Source organism: Suricata suricatta, chromosome 5 (assembly GCF_006229205.1).
Source record: "Suricata suricatta isolate VVHF042 chromosome 5, meerkat_22Aug2017_6uvM2_HiC, whole genome shotgun sequence".
Taxonomy (NCBI): Eukaryota; Metazoa; Chordata; class Mammalia; order Carnivora; family Herpestidae; genus Suricata; species Suricata suricatta.
Genome location: NC_043704.1, coordinates 81,921,019 through 81,940,386, shown reverse-complemented (window position 1 = coordinate 81,940,386; position 19,368 = coordinate 81,921,019). Strand labels below are relative to the sequence as shown.

The window sequence follows — 19,368 nt, the reverse complement described above, 5'->3', positions numbered from 1 at the left end:
TGTTTATTTCTTTTTGAGAGAGAGAGCACATGCACAAGCATGCATGCAGGGGAGGGGCAGAGAGAAGGGAGACAGTGGATCCAAGCAGGCTCCTCACTGTGAGCATAGAGGCTGATGTGGGTCTTGAACTCACTAGCAGTCACTAGCAGTGGGATCATGGCCTGAGCTGAAGCAGTCAGACACTTAACCCACTGAGCCACCCAGGCGCCTCGCCAATACTTTTTTTTTTTAAGTTGAGGTATAATTTACATACAGTAAAATGCACATATTTTAAGTATACCATTTGACCCATTTTAATGAATACATTACATTTGTGTAACCACTATGATAAAGATACAGAAAAATTCCATCATCCCTTCAAGTTCCTTGTGATCCTTCTCAGTCAGCCCCTCTCCCGTGGCCCATCACTCCACTGATTGCTTTCATCAAGGGTTCATTTTGACTCTTCTTTAAACTTCATGTAAATGAAACTCTATGGTTTGTATTCTTTGCTTAGCAAAATGTGTTGGAGATTCCTTCATGTTGTCATGTTCTAATCATTGAACAGTGAATATTTATTTCAGTCAGTCTCCTGCTTAAAACCATTCAGTGGCTCCTCATTATCCACATCCCTGGCCCCTGCATGATCTGGCCTCATCTTACATGCCGCCCGTTCTTCAACTTTAACCTTTAAGAATACTGAACCATTTGTTCACCTGGACACACACAGCTTTTCATGGGTTGAGTGTGATCATCTCCACTCAGTTTGCCTAGGAGACTCCTACTCATTTGTCACTGCTCTGTTTGGACGTAGATTCTGTGGGGGTTTCTCTGACCTGTTCCCACCCCCAGGACAAAGAGTCTGTCAGTTCTACTGTAACGGACTGTGTCCACTATTCTAGTCACCCCTGAACCCCGCCCTTCATTGATTGAATGGATTCCTTTCTTAGCCTGACTCCTGTGTCATGTACATTATTATCGTTGTTTCCATTACACTATATGTGTTTATATAATTGTGCAACCCCTCAGCTATGCTCAGAAGGAGAGAAAGATTGATTCTCTTTCTAGAAATTCTTCCTGTGGAAGATTCTCTTGTTGTCTCCTCAAGAGCTATTCCCTGCAGTATTTGCTAACAGACGTCAGTCTTGTTCAAGCAAACATGTGCCCAGAGATACCTCTGCCAGTGATTGGTTGAGGAGTGGTTTAGTTCTGACTAACGAGACACAAAGGACTAGTCTTTAGGGGACTTCTGGGAAAGGCTTTTCTCCCCAAGAAGAAGAAATGAGAGAAGAAGAAATGACCCCTTGTATACCCTTCCATTTCCTCTTGTTTGGGACACTATTTTATGAGGGTGTCATGTTTGGGGCTGTGGCACCCATCTTGTGACCATGAGACAACGGTTATGAGAAGCACAGACATGGATCCTGCACTATGGCATTATGGAGGAACTAAACAAACCCCAGACCCCCTTACCTTCCAACTTGTTGTTATGTGAGATAATTAAATGACTTGCTTGCTTAAGACGCAGTTCGTTAGGGGAGCCTATGTGGCTCAGTCAGTTAAGTGTCTGACTTCGGCTCAGGTCATGGTCTCACAGTTCATGAGTTCGAGCCCCGTGTCGGGCTCTGTGCTGACTGCTTGGAGCCTGCTTTGGATTCTGTGGCTCCTTCTCTCTCTCTGCCCCTCCCCTACTTGTGCTCTGTCTCTCAAAAATGAATAAACATTAAAAAAATTTTTTTTTAAAAGACACAATTTGTTGGGGAAAAAAAGACACAATTAGATTTTCTGATATTTGCCACTGAAGGTATTCTTAACTGATACATCTTGTGAATAAACTTTTAATTTTGAGATGATTATAGAACCTGTACATTTTTATGATATTATGAAACACTTAGTATCCAGGCGGTGCAGAAGAATTTGTACTTTCCCTGATAAATGACTGTACGCCTCTCCGTCTACTGTCTACCGTGAGGGGGCCTCAGCAAGGCTTTCCTTTCAATCCTTGTTTCTCAGTCTTTCGACCTCTTGACCCTCCCTTCAGAAAGAGGAAGGAGCTTCTCCCTCTGGGCCTCTGACCTAGGCTCTCATTCAGTCGGTTGCATCTATTTTTCCCCCAGGGGAGCTGGGGAGAGAAGGTTTCAGGCCCTCAATTGTCTTTTTAGCAACCCGCAAAAAAGGTTGTGTTACCCTATTTTGCAGAAAAGTTGAGTCAGATGAGTGAAAAAGCTGGTGTGATCATGCAGTTAGTAAGTGCAGGAGCCTTACATTGAAGTCTGCCCAAGGTTGTCTTTCTACCTTGACACTTAGCCTCTCTTGGGCTCAAATCATATCAGAATCTAGAAGGTGGTAGGAACACATTGCTGTGGGTGGCAGCCATGAAAATGCACCACTCAGATCTTCTGCCGCAGGGAGGTTAATTGACCAAGGAGCTCAGGTGCTGTGCGTTGGTGCTGAGGCCACACTTCCCATGGTCTGGTCCCCCACCCCTGGCACTGAGCACAGCGGAGGCACTAACTAAGGCAGGCCCATTCCTGAGAGACACAGGCCTCCACTGGGGATGACTTTAGCTCAAGGACTTCTGTTGGCTTGGCCGAATCCTCCTTAGAACCATGATGCGATCTGAAACTCTGCCCATCTGACAGTCCTTCCTTCCCTCTGTCCCTCACACAGGTCGGACCCATGTCGTGGTTTGACAGTTCTATGCTTCTCTGGCTCTATTCTCTTTTTTCTTTTACAGATGTTTCTACATATAGCGCTCATGCATATCTAATCCCACCTCAGGGTCTGGCTTCTTAGGGGACCTGAACTGATGTGCTTTGGTTTTTTTAAGCTCCTAAACTCAACCTGGCAACTTGTATATAAAGCACCTGGCACATACTGGGTTATTTCTCTTCTCTTTTCCTCTCAGAGTGTGTGAAGGTGTTAATGGTGGTAATGCCATGAGGCTGTTTCTAGTGAGAGCAAAATGGACTGCCCTGTGATCAGGAGAATATGTGCATACCTGGAAACTATACATGCTGAGTTCAGAGTGGCTAAGGCACTCATCTAAGGAAGCACAGCTCATTCCCAGATGCCCACATGTATACACGTGATGCATGGAGTAGGGGGACACAGTCAGAGTGAAGAGGTCGGGGCAGGATGCAGTGTGGGGCAGGCAGTGTGCACGAGGAAAGCAGCCCCTTCCTGCCCCTCCCAGCTGACTTCCCACACTGTTCTGTGTGTTTTGGTGGCATGGCAACTGGGTGTGAGGACTGCCTGTGTAGAGTGAAGCTTACCCTTAGGACACTGGAGAACTAGATGGGTCTAGAAGATACCAGGCCCATGACCTTCTGGCCTCCCAACTTTGCTCCAGCCTGGAGACACCACCCAGCCTAACCAAGCTTTTAGTCATCAACAAATGCCTTTCTTTGTTCACACTTGCTGCCTATCCAGCCAGTTGGTTTCACCTGATTAGCCATATTAGCTCTGATTCTGGAATACTCTGTTCTTTTATGTTTGTCTAAATCCTCTATATGTCTCAGGGCCAGGTTCCTCTATGTGTCTCAGGGCCAGGTTCCAATCTCACCTCCACCTGGAAGCCTTTCCTGATTTCCTCAGTCCACAGATCCTTTTCTTACTCTCTCTAGCAGTTACTGTACTATCTGTAGCATTCACATTATAATATTTGGACTTTGTCCCAATCTAATTTAACAAGCACCTAATATGTGCTTGGGCTAAGTGCTGAATGCTCATATGTGTATCTTGGAGCTAAGTCTATTCCGTGCTCATTAGATTTCAGCAGACCCTCTAGCAGCACTGACCTTGAGGCCAGGAAGGACTGGACAGGACAAGGGGTACAGGTTGCAGCTTAGCAGAGCCTTGCCTCAGTCCAGACAGGTCACTGTCTGAATCTTTGTTTTCTCAGCTATAAAAAGAAGATGATAGTACGTACCTCACCAGCTTGTTTTGAGGACAAATGAGGTAATATATGTAAAGTACCTCACACAGTGCTCAACATTTTGGTTTTTTGACTCTCTCTCTCCATGCCACCCTTCCACCCTGTAAACCCCTTGAATCTAATGAAATGAAAACATTATGTTCTCCTCTTCCTTTTGGGACTGTTCAAAGAACTCCCTGTTTGGGCACCTGGGTAGCTACATCAGTTAAGCTTCCAACTCTTGATCTCAGGGTTCTGAGTTCAGGGTCCACATTGGGCTCCATGCTGGGCATGAAGCCTACTTAAAACAAACAAACACACACACACAAAAATGCCCAAAGAACTCACTCTCCTGGGTCAGTCAACTTAAATAAAACGTTCAAGATCCAGTGTTTTCCCATGCTTGCCTTCAGCCAGTCCACCATCAGCTCTGGCTGAGGCACCCCCCAAATACCCCTTGCCCAAAGATCACAGGACAAGGAAGCAGGGGAGGTTGGCCTCAGCCTCAGGCCTGAGACAGAAAATCAGTCATAAGTTGACAGAGCCCTTGAGTGAGCGTGTGTGATACTGTGAAGATATCACTTCTACCCAAGTAATTCCCAAAGAATTCTATAAATGCAACATAATGCCAATGAAAATCACAATAGGATTTGTCTCTGTGTGTGTGTGTGTGTGTGTGTGTGTGTGTAAAATTTAACAAGCCAATTCTAAACCTAATCTGGAAGAATAACTGTGTTGGAATAGCCAAGAAATATGTGAAAAAGAAGGACAATGGAGGCGACATGCCCTAAAGATAGTAAAGCGCCACCAAGCTGTGCTAATTAAAATGGTGGTGTGCTGGCATTGGACAAGACACGAGGATCAAGGTTACAGAACAGAGTTTAGGAAGGGTTCTTGAATAAAGAGGAATTCGGTGTGCTAAGTGGCATTTAAAAGCAGTAGGAAGTGGCTCAGTTGGTTCAGCGCCTGACTCTTGACTGGCTCAGGTCATGATCTCACGGTTTATGAGATCGAGCTGTGTATTGGGCTCTGTGCTGACAGCTTGGAGTCTGCTTAGGATTCTCTTTCTCCCTCTCTGCCCCTCCCTGGCTCATGCTTACTCTCTCTTTCTTTCTCTCAAAATAAGTAAACATAAAAAAAAAATAAAGGGGCACCTGGGTGGCTCAGTCAGTTAAGCATCCAGCTTCGGCTCAGGTCATGATCTCATAGTTCATGGGTTCGAGCCCCGTGTTGGGCTCTGTGCTGATGGCTAGCTCACAGCATGAAGCCTGTCTTCGGATTCTGTGTCTCCCTCTCTCTCTGACCTTCCTTTGCTTGCTCTGTCTCTCTCTGTCTCTCAAAAATTAAAAAATAAATAAATAAAAATAAAAACAGTAGGGAAAGGATGTGCTCTTCAATAAATACTGTAGAGACAATTGGCTATCCTTGTGAAAAAGCAGAAAGTTGCTTCCTGATTCATATTACTCACTAAATAAATTCCAGATGGATTAGAAAGCTAAGAGTGAAAAAACAAAGCTATAAAACTATTAAAATATAGGAGAATTTGCTTATAACCTTGGGGTAGGAAAGGCTTTCTTTAGCGAGACATAAAAACAGAAACCATAAAGGAAAAGACAGCTAACTTTGATTATGTCACAATCTAAAACTGCTGAATGACAAAAGACACCATAAATACTGTTAAAAGACAAGTGACACTCTAGAAGAAGGCATCTGCAACACAGGCCAATGGAAGGATTCATATTCAGGATATGTAATTAATGCCCACAAATAAAGTAAGAGATAAACCACCCTAGAAAAAATGAGTAATAGTCAGTTACAGACCGCTCACCTTGGAGGAGCTGCAGATGGCCAATTAAATATCTAACAGGCTCAGCCGTTCTAGTCATCAAAGACACGAAAAATCAAACAACACTGAGTTAACATTTTTCACCCATCAGATCTGCAGAATTTAAAAAAGGTTCTCAATAGCTACCGTTGGCAACAATTTAAGGGCAACAAACACCTTTTCCACTGCTGGTAAGGATGGAAGTTGTCATGGTGTTTATAGAGTGTGGGCTTGTGAAAACTCACAATGTCCAGACTCTTCACCACCACAAATCCCACATCTCCGCCTGCAGAAATGCTCCAGGAGCACAAAGACACCCGCCCAGTCACAGTGGCCAGGATGGCAGTGGCAGAAGTGTGAACAATCAGAAACAGCCCAAATGCACCTTAATAGAGAAAGAGCTGAATACATTGCTAACTATCCACATTAGTGATGGTTTTCTGATGTCCAAACAGATGAAGCAGACCATCCTGAAGTGAAAGGTCTCATTATGAGAGAGAAGCAAGTCATCGAACAATCTGGCTCTATTTATGTAAACACAGACACTCTCTTTGAAGCTATGTGCATGAGTAGGAACATTCTGGAAGGGTGCATACCAAACTGACAATCCTTGTGGAAGGGAGTAGGATTGTGTAGGAAATATTTTAATTTTTTTTTTTACAATGAGTATGTATACATGTATTATTACTACTACTGCTACTAAGTATAAAATGAGTAGAAAGACCACCTTTTATTCAGTGCCCAGCAGTTTGTGTCCCTATTTTCAAGACTGAACCTGCTGGTACCCCTCTGTTGCCTAAATCCCATGCCTAGTTCCTGACCTCACCCATCACCAACCCTTCTCCAACTCCTAACACTGGGTTCCTTGTCTGGATTCTCACCCTATGCCACTTTGTCTATCATAGGCAGGAACAAAGGAGAATTGCTCATGGCCCTTGCCCCAGAAGAGCACATGGTCCAGTAAAATAACTTCAGAAAAGGTATTTTGGGGAAAACCCAGGAAGTCTTTCTAGAGGAGGTGGCATGTGAGCTGAGGCTTGAAAGATGGATCTTTTTTATCCTACCCCATAATACTTGCATTATATTAAAAACTACATAAACCAGGGTAACTGGGTGGCTCAGTTGGTCAAGTATCTGACTTCGGCTCAGGTCATGATCTTGCAGTTTGTGAATTTGAGCCCCACATCAGACTCTGCTGACAGTGCCGAGCCTATTTGAGATTCTCTCCCTCTCTGCCCCTCCCCAACTTGTATGTGTGCTCTCTCTCTCTCTCTCAAAAATGAATAAACTTAAAAAACCCCTACATAACACCATTTCAGAAATTTTGAATGACAGAGATGGAAAATATCACCCATAATCCCATCACCCTAAGCCAATGACTTTTGTGAGTTCCCTTCAAATCTTTGTCCACAAGGCAGGCATAGATGTAAGCATTGTTATGGACTGAATTGTGTTCTACCAAAATTCATATGTTGAAGCCCTTCCCCCAAATGTGATGCTATTTGGGGATGGGGCCTTTGAGAGATACTTAAGATGAGGTCATGAAGATGGGGTGGGGCCCACATGGTGGGATTAGTGCCCTTATAAGGAGGAGAAGAGACACCAGAACTCTCTCTCTTTCTCTCTGTGTACACACCTAGGAAAGGCCTGGTGAGAACACAGCAAGGAGATGGTCATCTGAAACCCAAAGAGAGCTCTCACCACGCCTGGACCCTGCCAGCAACGTGACCTCCTGGACTCTGGTCTCCAGAACTGTAAGAAATAAATTTCAGTTGTTCAAGCCAACCAGTCTATGATGTTTTATTATGGCAGCCTGGGCTGAGTAAGACAACTAGGCAGTTTGAATAATGTATTTAATTATATATGTGTTAGAAAATTTTTGAGTGGGGGGAGCCTGGGTGGCTCGGTCAGTTGAGCATCCGACTTCAACTCAGGTCATGATCTCGGAGTTTGTGGGTTCGGGTCCCGGGTCAGGCTCTGTGCTGACAGCTAGTTCAGAGCCTGGAGCCTGTCTTCAGATTCTGTGTCTCCCTGTCTCTCTGACCCGTCCCTGCTGGTGCTCTCTCTCTGTCTCTCAAAAATAAATAAAAAACATTAAAAAAATGAAAAAAAAATTTTTTTTAATGTTTATTCATTTTTGAGAGACAGAGAAACAGAGTGTGAGTGGGGGAGGAGCAGAGAGAGAGGAAGACACAGAATCTGAAGCAGGCTCCAGGCTGTGTTTAAGTTTTTTTTTTTTAAATCTATTTTAAGTAATCTCTACACCAAACGTGGGGCCTGAACTCATGATCCTGAGATCAAGAGTCGCATGCTCTTCCAACTCCACCGGGTGGGGGGGTATATCTTTTGTTTTTTCATTCAACATTGTACCGTAGTCCTTTTTTATATTACTAAGTGAAATTTTTAACAATCACTTTTAATGGCCGTGCAATATGCCATGAGTGTACTATGTGATTTAACTACCCATTCCCCTACTGGTGGGTCTTTAGGTTGTTTCTTATTTCTAAAGCTGCAATGAACATCCTTGAGCATGTAGTTCCCCACCCCCCTTGGGTTATTTCCTTGGAACAAATAAATTCTCAGAAGTGGAAATACTGGGTCAAAATTTATGAACACTTTTATGGCCCTTGAAACATGTTGCCAAATTGCTTCTAAAAGTATAGTTCCAGAATACACTGAGGGCTTTGTTAGGCAAATATGAGAGGTATCGAAATGGGATGGGGGGGGGTCCCCATTCCAGGAAACAGCATGTGTGAAGGTGCGTGGACCGGGACAGACTTGTGTGATTCATCCTTGAATGCTGTGACATGGCCAAGATGGAGAATCCTATGGCAGATTCTGGTGGTGACAAACTCAGTAGGTTTTCTCAATCTCCTTCTCACTTGCTCTTCTCTCACCACAGGGGTCAGTTGGGGTTGCTGGCAAGATTTAGAATCGCAAATCTGGTAACACGGTAGGTGCCTGAGAAATGTCTTCCATTTGAAGACAACCAAGGCTCAGAGAGGAGTTTTGAGGAGCCCAAATCATCATGTTTCAGAGTCGAGGATAGACTCAGTCTGCCGAGTCTCTGTCAAGGTGTGTTCCTGTAGCCACGTGGCCTCCTCTGGAGGCCTGGTGCCTGGAGTGATGGACGCTCCTCCCTGGTCACTCAGAACAGGAAGCAGAGCCCAGGTTTACGTCCAGGCAGCAACTCAGTGCTTGCTGAGGCCGGTGCTTACCCCCTTCCACAACAGGTGAGGGAAAGGCGCCCCCACTTCTGGGCTGCAGGGCCTGCTAGGTGCTGTCCCCAGGCCCCCAGGCTAGAGTGGAAGCTCCCCGGCTTCCCACCAAGTGGCCAGAGTCCAGTTGGCCTGCTCACCTCCCTCGCACAAAGTCTGCAGAACTGTCCCCAGGTCTCTCCTGCGTGTTCCCAGCTAACGATTTGAGACTACATTCCATCGGCCAAAATTAGGACATGTGCTCTGTCAAAGGATTCTTTCCATGACTGAATGTGTTTATTTGAAATTTCTTATCGAGGAATAAAAATGAATTCTGCCAGGGGTTTAATGAATCACCTTAATTGGAAGGAACACAAATATGTGCAAACAGGACTGTCTTAGACACACTAATGATGTCAGGAGAGGCTTCTTTCTCAACAGTTAAGGGGTTGAAGTCTTAGGCCCAGGGATAGAAGTGGAGAGGCAGAAGGGGGTCGTCATGGGCACAATTTACTTGCCTTGAGCAAATTCTCCCACACTAGCAACTTTTTAACATTTTTTTAAAGGGAATATAGAGGCATGATGGTTAGTGAAACCAGAATGAAAAGCTATAAATAGATGCAGTGTGAGAGCAAGTCCAGGGCCATGAAGAGCAGGTGATCAAAGGGCTGGCATTGTCGTTTATTGATCCCCCCGCAACAGCTTGCTGGCTTCTCAGGTCCCGCACCGATGTCTCTGTACTGGAGGGAGACCAGGTTCCCAGCCCCCATAGACAGTTTCCATCTATCTTCAAAGTCGCCTGCAGCCTAAGGGAAAGGAGGGGTGTGAGGCCTGGGATGAGGGCTCTTCTCACTGGAAAGTTTTCTGACGGAGTCTGCACCATCCCAGCCTAAGGGTGGACTCCTCCTGTAGGTCTGCTCATCATCACACCTGACAGGGGACACATAACTCAGCCTCCGTCCCGTCTTTTCCACTCACCAGCTTCTCTGAGAAAGCCATGTGCCTGGGAGGGAGAGACCTGCATTCTGGTTCTGACACACCCCAGTGTTCCATCAAGGATGCTTGTCACCTGAGGTCAGGGGAAGACCGGGGGTGGGGGGGGGCCTAGGTGCCAATCCTTGTTCTCTGTCTTTCTGTGTGACCTTGATCAAGGTACTTAATTAACCTCACTGAGCAACAGTTTCCTCATCTGTAATATGGACCTAATGACCTCTATAATACAGGCCTAATCACATGCAGAGCGCTCATTTCATTGTCTGGCACGTAGTAGGCCATTGATAAATAGTGACTATTAGTGTGTGAAACCATAAAGACACATAAAAGCATAAGGGATACCAACATTCATAATAATTATAGTAATTAGCCATCCTTCTTGTTCCTTCAGGCAGAAGGAAGCAAGGAGAGAGAGGACTTCCTGCCCCGATGCCCGGCTTCTCATGGGGCCTCTTGCATTGCTCTTAGGCAGATGGGCTCTGGCGAATTTCCATGGTGAAATTCCTCTTGCACAATGCCATTTAGACCCAGGGGTCCGGCACAACGCTGTTCTCAGCTGGGTAGTGTGCACGCCCTCCTGCACCATAACAGTCAAGGCCAGGGTCCGGGTGCCCCTCCCTGTGGCAGCCGCCCTCTTGCCACTGTTTGTGGGAGCCCCAGGAAGTCCCCTCTCCAGCTCCTGCAGCTGCCCCAGCTCCCACAGCCCTTGTGAGGGACCCCTTCTCATCCTTCCTCTGCCCCCCGCCACCAAGCCTGCTTGGTTGAGGACGCACACCAGCAATGGCAGCAATGTTGTGCGTGTCCCCCCACGGAGACCCAGAGAAAAAGCCCTGCTTCCCGGCTCATTGTCTGCACTGTCTCCACATGCTCCAGGTTGGGCAGGCGGGACCCCTGCTAGATGTCCTCAGCCTGGCCTAGACTCGTAGCCAGATCTCCCTTTCCTCCCCCCACCTCCTCCAGCCAGCAGGGGTGGGGAGTGAGGGAGAGATTTTAATTTCTCCTGCTTCTAATCAGCACAGCTGGGAGAACCAGCAGGCGAGGGCAGGAGGAGGTGAAAGGCCATGGGCCTAATCTACAAGCCACCCAGTCACCAGAGCCTGGCTTCCCTCCTAACAAGCCATGCAGCAAACAAATTATCTTTGTTGTTCCTGGGAAATCTGTAAGTACTTACCCGTGTAATTAGCATCTGTGCCTTGTGCCGGCAGTTCAGGTGAACAGGCCACGGCTACCCGGTGCCAGGCTGCCTGTAATCAAAACCAAAGCGGCCGCCAGGGTGCTCTCGGGTGAAGACGATGTCAAACTCAATTGGGCCCTCACGTGGGATGGAGTCCCCAGGAGCTGGCGCACATAAGGGCCTCTGAAATGCAAGGAAGGGGAAGGAGGTGGGCAGAGCCCAGCCTTTTCCACAAACTGTGTGGCATCCTGAAGCTGGAGCCCACGGAAGGCCTGAGGCCTGACCTACTGAGGCAGAGGCCCTGGGCCCACGGATCTGCCCTTCATGCAGCTGAACAGGTGACCTGATGGACAGCCAAAGCTGGGTGAGCAGTGGATGCTCTCCAAATCCCCTCCGTTGGTAGAACCATGATAAGTATCATCTACTGAATGCCTTCTAGGCACATGGCCTTTATAGATGAATACATTACTTAATTTTTCATATCTTCAAGAAAGGTATGATGCTACCTTTTTTATAGAGAGTATAACTAACTTGCCCAGGGTCACACGGTGGCAGGGCTGAGAGAGAAATTGAGGCATGCCTGTCTCCAAACCCTGTTCTGGCCCACCCCCTCCCCAGACTTACTTCCCACTTGAAGCTTCCTGCTCCATGCAATGTGGAGGTTAAGTGGCGTCTCCCTGATACTGTGTACGGAGTGGCAGCTCCCTCTGGCAGAGGGGACAGTGAGGTGTGACGCTGAGGTGACTTTTAGTTCCTGCCAGATGGGGGAAGCTGTCCTCTGCTTCTCGCGCAGAGCAGGGAGTAATGCACGGCTCCCTTTATTCTATCGGGGTAGGACGTGGCACCTGTACGTGGAGCAGAAAGGACAGGCCTGAGTGGGCAAACATCTCATGCCTAGGTGAACAGGACCGAAAGCAGTGGCTCAGCAGGGAGCCCACAGAGGGAGAGGTCCCCTGTGACAGGGGCTGCTGCTGTTTTCAGAGAGAGTGGCCAGCTGCAGCAGCTCTCCTTAATACGACCGACAGAGATTGCACTTAATTAACCCGGAGTGAGTGCACCCTTGCAGGCGGTGGGTCAAGGCAGAACTCTAGAGGAGCCAGCGTGGCACTGCACGGGGACAGCCAGAGAGGCGGGGAGCAACAGAGTTTGCGTGGACAGCGTGCGAAGATGTGGATTCTCGCCTGCATAGCACAGAGACTGGCTTTTCATCAGTTCCTCGGTGAAGAGGAAATTGGAAATTAATATCAAAATCCCACTGAGTAGCGTCCATAGTTTCCACATGTAATCATGCTTGGCTTAGCCAGGTAGTAAAATGTTTATGATTTTCTTTCCAAGGTTGAGTTTAGTCATTCTCAATGAACCATTTAGTTGGCTTCATAAAGTCGTGAAGTAAAGAACCCATCTAGGTGATGTTCCAGATGGATGGATACCTGGGCTAGGGGACCCTCCTGGCCGCTGAAGGCAATGCGGGGGGCCCAGACCTGGGAAGTCCTGGGAAGAAGCCATCCTCCCAGCTGGCTGCTACACGACACACCCCTCGACAAAGAAGGCACCGTAAGTCTCTTTTGAGAACTTTCCATGGCATTTGTGACTCCCCTACAGAAATTCCAATGTATGCCCCTCCCCAACACGAGCTTCTGGTAAACTGAGGCATCGCTGCACTGCCAACTAACAGTGGAGGTGGCTGGGTGAAGTCATGAAGGTCAGCAGACACTGGCGCTCGTCCTTTCCGCCCCATCCTGGGGAGGGCAGGCAGTGCAGCAGCCTCTCGCCCCCACCCCTACCCCTCCCCTCTGCGGCTCACTCTCCACTCGCTCACTCTCCACTCGAGGTGCTGAGGCGGGTGGAGAGATCCACATGCACTGTCTCCTCACTGTCTGCTGGGAGCAGGAGGCAATGAGGGTAGTTGGGCAGGCTGGGGGCCTGAGGATCCCATCATCTGTCCACACAACACACACCCACACACACACACGTTCATGTGCATGCACATACATGCTCACATGCAGACATGCACATTCATACACAAGACTTCTAAAGGCTGCACACACACACACACAGACATGTACACAAATTTCTTTACAATGAGAACCGTTCTAACACCCACTCATGCGGAGATACAGGTACACAGAAACTAATGCACTCCTACAAGACACGCCCTTATGAAACGCAGACCCCGTGCCCTCAGACACACCCGTGAGCGAGCACACACACGTTCCCTCTTCTTTTGCCCTGTCAGAGAGGAGAAGGCAGCGTCTGAACTGCCCGGTGTGTGGCTGCTTCAGGGTTCCAGGCAGAGGGAGGCTTAGTTGCCAGGCCCTCCCCTGCCACCCCTGCGCTGGCCACTCTAACGCACACAGGGACCCATCCTTCCCCTGCCTGTCTGGTCTTCAGTCCCCCACACCACAGCCTCTCTCACAACAGCATGCTCCCCTCACCCCCTGCAGCCTCTAACACACGCACACACACCCAGCACGCTGGCTCTCTCCCTCTCTCCCTGTCTCCCTCTCTCCGCTGGCTCTGGCTCGCTGTCACACAGGGCTGCTCTGTCTCCAGCCTTTCCTGGTCACGTCCAAGCCATTTGCCTGTCAGCTCTTCCCCTCCCCCTGCCCCCCAGCATTGGTCCTCCTCTCACAAACACACACAGCCCTGTGCAGACATCCCATATCAGTCTGTCTGTCTCCTGCACACACGGCTCAACCTGGGCCACGGCAAGTGGAAGAGGGCGCCGGGCCTGATGGAGGCTGTTATTCTTAGCTCTGTCACCGAACACTTCCCCTCCGCAGTGCTGTCCCTGCACCGCCCATCACCCTCCCCAAGAGACAGAGCCAAACCTGAGGCCAGTCAAATCCCCTGTCTTCAGAGAGGGAGGGAAGCTAGTAGGGGACTGTAGCCCCGCACTGAGAAGGAGCAGAAAATGGGATTTATTTTTGCTGTCTCCCCGCCCCCCCACGCCTCCAGCTGCTCAGAGAGCAGTTGTGTGGGGACCGTGGAAGGGAATTTGCATTTGAAAATATTTGTTGGTTGGCCTGAAACATTTGGTGTGTGGCTGACCCAGGTGTGTGTGTGTGTGTAGGGGGTGTAGGTGAGAAGACACCGAGGGAGCCATATTCAAGAAGGGGCACCAGGCATGTTTCCTTCCCCCTGTCTTGCTTTGGAGCTGGAACCAGCCATAAATAGATCAGACCCACGCCAGCTTCTGCTCGGCCCCAAGGATTGCCAGCTCCTAGCCCTCTCTGTGCCACCTGGGCCCTCTCTAGGCCTCCACACCTGCCAGGAATTGAAGAGGGGCCCTGGGGGAGAGAGCTGTAACCCCAGGAAGTCCCATAGATATGTCAAACCCAAAGTGCTTGGTTTTTTCCTCTAAATGCCTCTCCCTCCCCTGCATCCCCTTTGCTGGGAACTTCAAACCTCCCCACTTTCCTCCCTGTCTTCTGCTTTCTGGCTGGGTGTCAAAATTCTACCTCAGCCAGTGCCCTCCAAGCCGTCTCTTGTCCCCACTCCCATGAGCACAGCCTTCGTCATCCCTCTTTAGCTTTTGCCAGGACCACTGCCGTAGCTCCCAGCTAGCCTGCCACCTCAGACTCCCTCCCCACCAGTCCATCCTCCAAACAGCTGCCAGTGATGTGTTAAAAAGTAAAAACCACGGGGCACCTGAGTGGCTCGGTCAGTTAAGCATCTGACTTCATTTTTGCTCACAGTTTGTGACAGCATGGAGCTTGCTTAGGATTCTCTCTCCCTCTCTCTCTGCTCCTTCCCTCCTTTCTCTCTCAAAAATAAATTTAAAGAAAGGTGAAATTTAAAAAAAAAAGCAATAAAACCTGACAATGTCACTCTCCTGCTAAAACTCCTTCCTTGGCAGCAGGTAGAGGGGAGACCCCTTGGGGGGCACACCGGCCTCCTGGTTCTGTTCTTTGTCCCTTACAGCGCCCCTCCCCACTGCACAGAGCTGGTGCTCCCCGAGCACAGCAGGCCCTTCGTGCCTCTCTGCCTGGCCACGTTCCCTGCAACGCTTTTTCTCCCTTCCTTACCTCGGATGAATGTCATTGTCCCTTGTGAAATCTCTGCGGTCCCTCCACCTACCAGGTTTTCAATCTCTCTGCTCTCGGATGCCTACACAACCATAATTCTAGCCTGTACATCACTGCCCCTCAGGTGTCCCTCAGTTATTCCCACCTCCATGCTTTTGCCAGTTCAGGCCTCTCAACGGAAAGCCCTTTCCACTCGAATCAGTCCTGGCCAGCACTAGCCTGACCTCTCTGACACAGACTCCTTCCTTCGGGATTTTCCAGTCTGTGGCCCACACCAGCCCTCAGATTCTTATGTCCTGCGTTGGCCACACGGCTTCCTATGTATGCATGTGGGGTCCCCTCATCTGGCCTGTGAACTCCCAAGTGGTGTGCGGGGGTGGAGCTCCTGCCAGAGAGCCCCCACGGAGTTCGGAGCGGCTCACAGCTGGGGCTTGGGGTCTTCGGAGGGTAGAGGCATGGGGGCTGAGTTGAAGTCTGGGAAAGTGGGGTGGGAAAGGAGACCTCAGCAGGTGCTGAGTGAAGATGGGCTGCAGTCCCCAGGGACTCCAGCTCATGGGGCAGGGCTCGGGGACACAAGGGCCCTCTCACCTGGCTGCTACTAGCGAAGCCTGTCCCCAGCAGTGATGCCGGAGGTGGGGGCCGCTGGGTGGGCTCTGGCTCTGACATTGGCCTGCTGAGAGTCCAGGGTAGTGAGAGGCTCAGAGAGGGAGAGGCAAAGACAGAGGCTCAGAGGCTAGGCAGGGACTGTGAGTGAGACAGACACAATGAGAAAGAGAGGGACAGAGAGAAAAAGAGAAGGAGGAAAGACACAGTCACCAAAAGAGAGATGGACAGACTCAAAAACAGACTGAAAGATACAGAAAAAGCCTTACAGACACTCAAAGGCAGAAACAGAATCATAGAAAGGAATAGAAAGTCAGAGAGATGAATAGAAGAGGAGACAAAAAGGGAGGCAGGCAGAGAGGACAGGAAGAGGCTGAGAGAGGAGGGCAGCAGGTGAGAGATGTACACAGATAGACAGATGGACGGGTCCAGGAGACCCCGAGGGAAGGTCAACAAACATGTACACATCTAATGGAGGGAGCCAGGAAACTGCCTAAAGGGACAGAGAGCATGTCGGCGAGGGGAGGGCGGGGAGGCTCCAGCCTGATGCTTGGCTAGGGGAGGGGGGCCCATCAGCGAGGCACCACTCCTTGGCTGCGAGCTGGGGGTGGAAAGCAGGGCTGGCTGCAAGTCAGAGGAGAGCCTGCGGCCAGCCTTGGTCCCTTCAGGATCCAGAGCTTTCCCAAAAGGAGCCCCAGGATGGGGGACCCAATAGCAGGGGGCAAGAGGTCCCAGCCTTGAAGTCGGATGGGCCAGAAGTTGCTGGGTCCAGAGGAGGCAGTTTCCTGTACGTGGAGCCTCTTAGCTTTCAGCAGAAAAGGAACTTCTGGGGAACCACAGGGCTGAGCCCCTTGGAGACTCTCACAGGATGGGTGCCTTGCATCTATGCCTGAGCCCCAGGTAGACTTCCAAGGGCCTTGGCAATGCATTCCACCGTCCTGCTGCTCAACACAGAGCCTGTTGGAAGTCCTCCCTGCTGTCTAATTCAGATACTTTCCACTGCAAGTGCAACCCACTCAACTCTTTAGGAGTCTTAAAAAAAAAAAAAACTCCACTGAAATCTGAAATGCCACAGAGTACTAAGACAAAGACCCCTTTCTATACGGTTCCACCCCTCCTACACCTCTCTCCCCCTCCCACCCCCTTCCGACTGCAGGCTAAATTGGCAGCAGAGAGGTTTTGAGTCAACAAATGCAGTGGGCTGGGGAAGGGAACCCTGAAGGGGATTCCTGTCTCAGAGACATTTGCTGACAGCAGTTACTGTGACAACAAGGAAGGCCGGCCACAGACCCCGCCAGCAGCTTCTGTGTCCTGCCGGCTGTCCCTGCCAATTCCAGCTCTCTGTCCCTTGTCCCACCTTATTCACTTATTCATTCATTCATTCATTCTGTTCTTCACTCCACAATCTTTGGATACCAACCATGCACCCAGCACCTGTTTGATATTTTTATATTTATTCTCTCATTTGGTCCTCACAGCAACCCAGCAAATGATCTGTTATATTCTTCCTTTAACAAAGTAAAAAGCCGAAATTCCAGAACACTGAAGTGACTTGCCCAAGGTCATGCAGATGCTAGAGCTGAGACTTGAACCCAGGTCTGTCTGACTTTCCAAATCCACGGGTGGCCCTCTGGGCAGTGCCGGAAAGCCAGGTGCCAGGTGGTGAGCTCCTTGAAGTCTGAGACTTCACCATCTTTGGCTCTACATATCTAGACTGTGCCCAGGGCCTGCTTGGTGCATGTTGTGGAATGAATATTAGTTATCGAGGCGAGTGCAGGAGTCAGCAAAGGTAGGAGCCTTCAGAAGAGAGGCACTGCCAGTGTGGAAGCAGCTGTACCTAGATTCTGCAATCTGTGTACTTAAGGGCATTATAGAGTGCCTACTGTGTGCCAGGCACTGTATTAGCATCCCCAGACACAAAGATTTAAAAAACGCATTAGTGCTTTGCCCTAACAGAGGTCTTTGTTTAGCTGGAGAGACAGACACATAAACAGATGGAGTTAGCACTGCTCCAGAAGTCAGTACGGAGCGCTGTGGGGGCCCAGGTGGAACATGGGCCTCAATGTGAAAAGCAAAACAAGAAACCTTTTATAAGACAATATAAAAAAATATCTCCATGACCTCAGGGCAGGGAAAGATTTCTTCACACACAAAAATAACACTAACCATAGAGGGAAAGATGGATACATTTGAGTACATTAAAATCAAGAAGTTCTTTTCTTCAAAAGACACCATTAAGAGAGTGAAAGGGGAGTCCCAGTGGGGAAACGATTTTGCAACACCTATAGCCAACAAAGGGCTCATATCTAGAAGGTGTAAAGAACTCCTACAACGGACCATGCAGGAGACTGACAACACAGTGGAAACATTGGACTAGAGGACTGAACATTCAAGTGGCCAGTAAATATATAAGAAGATGTCTGACCTGATAGGCAATGAAGCAGATGCTAATTAATAACCCACTGACATTTGGGGTGCCTGGGTGGCTCAGTCAGTTAAGTGACAACTCTTGATTTCAGTTCAGGCCATGATTTCACAGTTTGTGAGTTCAAACCCCACGTCGAGCTCTGAGCCAACAGCATGCAGCTTGCTTGGGATTCTCTCTCTCTCTCTCTCTCTCTCTCTCTCTCTCTCTCTCTCTCTCTCTCTCTCTCTCTCCCCCCCTCCTGCACGTGCACTCTCTCTCTCTCAAAAACAAATTAACTCTAAAAAAACACCCAGTAAGATTTTATTACATACTCACCAGATTAGCAAAATGTAAAAGTCTGAGTATTGGAGGAGTCGAACCTCTTTGGTAGCAGCCTGTCAGTATTTCAGTAGTCAAGTCAAAGATGAGCTCACCCCAGAGGTGAACTCAAGTACAAGAATGTTCACGGCAGGCATCGTTTGTGAAGGCACCGAATGGGAACCAAGAGCTAGCACAGATTGGGTAAAGTGAGGACAGGGGAACAGAGAGAAGAGTATAGTGGACTCTGCCTGAGGATCTGGGGTGTCTGGGAAGGTGACCTCTCATTAGCTGGGAGGGTGAAGTCTCCCAGTCAAGGAAGAGTGAGGGAGAGCATTCACGGGCAGGGCTTCTGAGCAGTTCCCGCGAGTCCCAGAGGCAGTGGGTTGAGGGTGGCAGGCAGACGAGGCAGGAAAGGCAAGCCGGAGGGGCTCACTTGTCTACATGAAGGCCTCTGTGAGCCATCGTAGGGTAATTGGCTCAAATACAAGAGCTTAAATACAGGATCAAAGAGTGTTTGGAGGGAGAGAGACCAGTCAGAGGCTATTGCAAAAAATAGAACGAACTGGAGAAAAGAGCGGGTGTGTGACGGGTGGGTCTGGGCACCCTCTCTGAGACAGGGGACGGGATGTGGTGACTGGGGGTGGAGCTAGGGGATGGGAAGGAGCTGAGGCGACTCCCAGTTCTCTAGCTGGGAAAGCTGGGTGGACAGGGATGCTATAGCTGAACATCTAAGGGCTGAGGAAGGAGTGGGGGAGAGGTGTGAGGTGTGAAGAAGGAGCTAAGAGCCCTAGTTGGGGACGTGTTGCCTTGGTGTTGCTGCAGGATAGACACGCAAACATCCAGGACAGCAGGACAAGCTTGGACACAGAGCTACAGATATCAGAGCCACTGGAGCAAGAAGTCATGGGCTTAGATGAGAAAATTC

General features: G+C 49.1%; 2 long non-coding RNA genes across 3 annotated transcripts in view; one reads left to right on the top strand and one right to left on the bottom strand.

The window, feature by feature from the left end:
- Nucleotides 1-7,505, top strand: part of LOC115292726 — a 37,620-nt gene extending 30,115 nt beyond the window's left edge. For both annotated transcript variants that reach the window (XR_003909108.1, XR_003909107.1), the window contains exons 3-4: nt 6,626-6,700; nt 7,361-7,505. This is a non-coding gene — a long non-coding RNA (uncharacterized LOC115292726). The remainder of the gene's footprint in view (nt 1-6,625; nt 6,701-7,360) is intronic.
- A 3,582-nt stretch (nt 7,506-11,087) lies between these two features.
- LOC115292939 lies at nt 11,088-13,976 on the bottom strand. Its single transcript, XR_003909247.1, has 3 exons — nt 13,916-13,976; nt 11,709-11,929; nt 11,088-11,267 (listed from the first exon to the last, which is right to left on the bottom strand). It is a non-coding gene; the product is annotated as an uncharacterized LOC115292939 (long non-coding RNA).
- Between the last annotated feature and the right edge of the window lie 5,392 nt (nt 13,977-19,368).